This window comes from Polypterus senegalus, chromosome 4 (genome assembly GCF_016835505.1).
Source record: "Polypterus senegalus isolate Bchr_013 chromosome 4, ASM1683550v1, whole genome shotgun sequence".
Lineage (NCBI taxonomy): Eukaryota > Metazoa > Chordata > Cladistia > Polypteriformes > Polypteridae > Polypterus > Polypterus senegalus.
The window spans coordinates 215,893,026-215,899,025 of NC_053157.1; positions in this window are offsets into that span (position 1 = coordinate 215,893,026).

Consider the following 6,000-nt stretch of genomic DNA (forward strand, 5'->3'; position numbering starts at 1 on the left):
GTAGCCCAAGAACATTCCAAACAATATTTAAAACATAAACATCTGCATAACGTTTGTTGAATGGTGTTTTTTATTATTGCTTCATGTCAAAACCTAATCGCAAATTAATATAACATACACTAATAGGTTAAAGTAGTTTATTAACATCAGGGAATAAAATCCTGAGGCTATCATTCTTGACCATGGACTATAGTCTTAATTTTATTGTACTGTATACATATAGCTATTTTCAAATGTGTTTATCCAGTGTAGTCAGCCTAGGGTATGACAGGAGTCAAGAGAAAATGTTGGGGTGCCAACCAGGCCACATGGTGGCATGGTATGGAAGCAAAAGCTAAATTTAACCGTTGCCTGTTGTTTAAAGGTTCTGGAGAGTGATCAAGCTTCAGGGTTGGAGATCCATAGTACAGGTGGCTCATCTCTCAAATAAGATGCCTCCTTCTGGGAATGCTTTGCCTTTATAGCTCCTGGAAGGGACAGGGTCACTTGCCCTAAATTGTCTTCTCGGAGCTGTGGGTGACAAAACCAGACAGAAAAGTCCCAGGGTGGTGGTGCTTACTCCTGATAAGCCTGGAAGGTAACCCTGTGGTGCCCACATGTGACACCAGTTTAAGATCATGGTACTCATCAGCATTAGACACAAATGCACCAGTACACTACATACCCCCACGGGGCTAGATTGGAACTGTCAATTTTAAACTATGTAAAAGAGGACAAAGATAAAGATTTGGGGCAACACTGTCACCCTATATATTGTAAAGGAAACCAAAAATAAAGATTTTCAGTAAAACGAATGTCTCAAATTAGACTATCCAAGATACTGGACTGATACCAGAAGGGACGTACAAGGTGGTGAGATTGTCAATCATCCAGTCTGCAGAAGTAGGGAGAGAAGAAGCGTTAGAATGGTGTATCTGCCACCAGAGCTTTTAAGCTGTCCCCACAGTGCACTAATACGAATATGAAAAACAGAAAATCCATGGGAAGATTGTGCCAAACCCCACATGAAAAAGACCAGTCTAGGAATTCAAACCTAAGACACTGGATCCATGGTGCTACCTGTGCTGTCTAGATGTACATAATGGTGTCCCTCAGTGGTCAGTGCTGGGGACACTGCTCTTTTTAACATATATAAATGATCTGGGAAAGAATATAAAGAACAAGCTAGTCAGGTTTAAAGATGGTGCTGGAAGGAGAGACAATGTAGAATCATCATGTCACAGAGGGACATGGACAGTATTCAGGCTTTGGCAGTTTTGTGGCAGGAGAAATTTAATGTCAGTAAATGTAAAGTTATACATGTACTGTAGGAAGTAGAAATATTAGATTTGAAAACACAAGAAGAGGTCTTAAAATCAAAACTCCAGCTTATGAGAAGGATTTAGGAGTCATAGTGGACTCAACACTATCAACTGCCAGACAGTGTTCAGAAGTAATCATGGAAGCTAATAACATGTTGGGTAAAAAGACACCATAAAAGACACAGTAGCATGAGAGAATATCAAAAGAAGACTGACTAGACCAGGGGTCACCAACTCCAATCCTGGAGGACCACCGTGGCTGCAGGTTTTCATTCTAACCCTTTTCTTATTATGAGTGACCTGTTTGTGCTGCTAATTAACTTCTTTTGAACTAATTTTAATTGACTTGCACTTGAAGACTCAGAAACCCTTATATGTTTCTTTTTCCTTAATTACCAGCCAAACAGTGAGATACAAAATGAACCAAAACGACTGGTGTTCATTATAAAATATCTGAAAATAAAGAAAGATGAAGCTCTCAGGAATGTTGAAAGAAGAAGAAGATGCAGTGAGAGTAACAACGTTAAAGCAGCTATGGTATTTAGAATAGTTTGACCATTCTGTGAACCATTATATTGTTACAGGTTAATTGCAATCAGATGCATAAAACTAATAAACAATATGTGGTTAATTTCAGTGTATTTATAAAGCTGCGTCAAGGATGTGGATCTAAAAAAGAAAGGGAAACCACACTGGATACAAAAGCACTGTTTTGACGCTGGGTGCCGTCAATTTGCAAAATACCGACCAGAAATCTTGTGTACGCCAGGGTTTAGCTAGCGTGAAAATGTGCGTGGAATTACGGCAAGTAGGTTTTATACATTGCGATTTGAATGTGGAAACGTTCATACGCAACATTTTTGTGCGGACGCACCTTTTATACATGAGGCCCCTGGTCTTTCATTTTTCTCACAAAACCTTTAGTCACGTTAGTATCTCATAACAGCAGGGAGCTACAGTCTGTCCTGACAGCATGGGAACAAGAGATTGTGACAAGAAATTCCAAAAGACATGATAAAAGTTTGGGGCAGCCTCGTGTATGTTGTATCCTGGCTGCTAAAACTGAACTAATTGAACAGAGATATTCTCAAGACTGAGTCCAAAGCAGAACTGATCAAAGACATCGAAGATGGTGGCTTAAAGGCTGGTCAGGAAGTGACATCATCTCTGGGACCAGAACCGGAAGTGATGTGTTTGGGACAGGAAGTGGTGTCATCTTTGGGGGCCTGACCCGGAAGTGATGTCATCGAGGGTGCCGGAACCTGGTGGGATTTCAAGTAACTGAGAAAGACAGTCAGCACACTCCACCACCCCCTGGCTGGAGGTGGCATTACAATTACCCAGGCCCTTTAGCTGCCTCCTACTCGCACGTGTGACAAGGTAAAACATACATACTTTGACAAACAAGAGGAGACCATTCTTTCCATCAAGCTCATAGCTTAATTGTCCCACTGTCTCATGAAGATAATTCTTAAAGCTTGTCAAGGTCTCTGCTTCAACTGAATGACTCAGTAGTTTTTCTTCCAGAGTCTCACAACTCTTTGTGTAAAGAATTTCTTCCTGGCTTCAGTCTTAAATGCTCTTCCTCTTAATTTCCACTGATGTCCTTGAGTATGTGATACACCCTTAAGCTGAATGAATGTCGCTGGATCTACTTTATCAGTACCTGTGAGTGTTTTAAATACCTGGATTAGATCCCCACACCGTCTTCTCTGTTCACGACTAATTTTCTGAGTCTGTCACAGTACAATGTGTCCATAAGTCCTGCGATGCACTTGGTTGCGCAGCTTCAAGTGCTGCTATACCTTTCTTGTCCCGTGGTGACCAGAACTGCACACAATACTCCCGATGTGGTTTTACTTATACACTAAATAGTCTGAACACAACATCCCTTAATTTATATTCAACAGTTTTTATTAAAAAATCTAACATTTGATTTTCCTAGGATGGAATAAACCCTGAACAGAGGCTGCAGATTGGAGCTAATGGGTCTTCCCATTTATTTCAAAGAAAAAGACTGAAAACAAAATACTGCATGATGGTGGCATCAAATAATGAAACACAGGCTATAGCCTTCTTGTAACTCATGAGTGCTTTGAGTGGTTGAGTGGGTCTGGCTGTGAGGAGCTCCATCTTCCAGTCTGACTCGTACTGAAGTGAGATGCCTGTGTGGCTTTATAGGATTCAGTCCTCACTGAGTGTCTTCTCGGAGATGAAGAAGAAGAAGACATTAATGTTAGTGACAGCGCCCCCTCTCATCTTAGAGCGGTATTACATACCTCTGGTGAGTCCAGAAGGTGATTCTCACACACACATGCATGACATGGTGTTTATTAATTCTTCGTGTTAGTAACTTTAAATATTAAGCTTTTTAGCAGGTAGACATGATAAGATAAAAGTAAGAAGATTCAGTAGTAGTGATTGATCCTTAAACAACATGCTTTCAAAGTCCATCAGTAGTCTCCTACACACTTTGCCTTTCTTAATGTTTATCTTTCATAGCCATTTAGCCATTCTTAGCATCACAAAAATTTTATTTAATGTTGCATCTTTCAAGCCCCTTATCAAGAAAGAGTCATCTACTCTAATTTTCCATCTTTTAATAGTGAAGTTTACTCTATCATGTAGGAGGTTTGAAAAATGAGCAGTGTGAGACCATACAAGACGCCAGAGAAGAGCAGACCGGGAACGTCACCTGTCTGTTCCTCTGCTGGGGGAATAGCTCAAAAACCCCAAGAATGAACAGAACAGTTAAGGGGCATGCTGGCTGGGCACAGCTTAGTCCACACTGCTGTATTGAGTCTTGGATTTTTGAGTTCTTTCCCCGAGATCATTACTAACTACATGACATTACCAATTGGCTGTTTTTGGGTGATTTACATGATAACGGCTGTGCATTTGTTCAAAGTTACCACACAAAAGAGTACTTTTGCTTTTTAGACGTTGATTCACTTTTGGCTACTTTTAGGTAAACCTGAGGTTTGATTTTTTTTCTGGAACAAAAGAAAACTTATTTAGATGTAGTGTGGCCTCAGGAGTTTGGCATCTCATGGGATTGATTGAGGGATGCAGTAGTGCGGTGTTTAAAACAAACTTCTCAACCTTTCACATCATTTGGAGAAAGGTTGACTTGGAGATGTTGCTTTCAATCCATGCTAGTATGAAGTGTCATACTTCAGACGCCAATCCTCCTACAACATATGTAGATCTTTGGTGTGTGTAGCTAAATAAGAAACAGGCAGATACAGAGGGACAGACAACATTGACACTCGGCATGTGAAAGCTCTACACCAGCGGACAATGTGATGATTTTTTCATTACATTGGTGACGATAAACCAACATGAAAAGTTTGCTGGAGTGAAAGAGGATTTTCGCCATAGTTGCTCTCTCACATAAACATTTGTCTCCTCATTAATCATCGCTAAGGATTGTTTAATATTTATCTCAGGATTCGGTTCTCTAAAACATTTAAATATTATATAAATCAATATAATCTTAATGTACGTTGTTGGCCACAGTAAAAGCTTGCAATGTGCTTTGAAAAGCAAATAACATTAACTGCAAGTTAATCATTAAATTAGACTGCTATTTCTTGATCTTTGAACATAAGGACTGAATACAGAGAGCTCCTGCTGCAGTAGGAAGTGAACATTTGTGTTGCTTTATGACTCCTGCAGCCTGTCATTCTGAAAAGTTTCGATAAGAAGCTGTGTGAGTCACTAATGATTAAACTAGGAGACTGGCTTTACTTAAATACAGAAGTGCCTTGAGCTTGGGAAAGGCACTGTGTAAATAAAATGTATTATTATTATTATATTTATAATAATCTGCGGTGGGCTGGCGCCGTGCCCAGGGGTTTTTTTCTGCCTTGTGCCCTCTGTTGGCTCCAGCAGAACCACGTGACCCTGTAGTTGGGATATAGCAGGTTGGATAATGAATGGATGGATATTTATAACTAGCCAACCCACGGCGTAGCATATGCCGCATAATCAGGCCGCTTTTAAAATGATTTTTAAGCACAGAGGAAAAAATAAACGTTTGAAAAATCCGTAATTTAATAAAGCACCAAGAAAGGTAACATTGCAACAATGCACGCTACGAACCAACATACAATTGTTTGTGACTGAAAACCGGAGGAGCGACGTCACGCTTTCTCCTTCCAAAGCGAAGGACGGGGTTGAACGGCGCTCGTTCAGTACGCACTGTCCGCTTATGTGCCCGCCCCCAACTCCCTACCTGAGTCGCTTTCGTCTGTGTACAGTCCACACGCACCTGTAAGTCACGTTGACTGTTAATTTTCCATACACCGCCTCAGTTGGTTTCCACGTTGATTTTTTATTGTTCTTTGCGGTTCCGGCTGCTTTTTTTTATATATAATATTTTATATATAGTCACCCGACCATGGGGGGCTTTACAAAGGGCAGGGACGTAATCAGTGCGAGCGTATGACCCGCACGTACTGGGAATTTCTCGTTCGTGGGGAACAATTGGAAGCCACGGTCTCCACCACGAATGGGGTTCAACGGCTTACCCACACCGAGTAGACACACGTTGATCCATTCAGTGTAGCGCGCGTGCAGTACCGGACATACAAGTGCATCACAGACATGTTAATGCTCAATCTCACGTGGCTGAAAGCCACTTGTCCCTCTAAGAATTTGGACGCCGACCGCTGTTGGGTCGTGTAACTATTTAGCA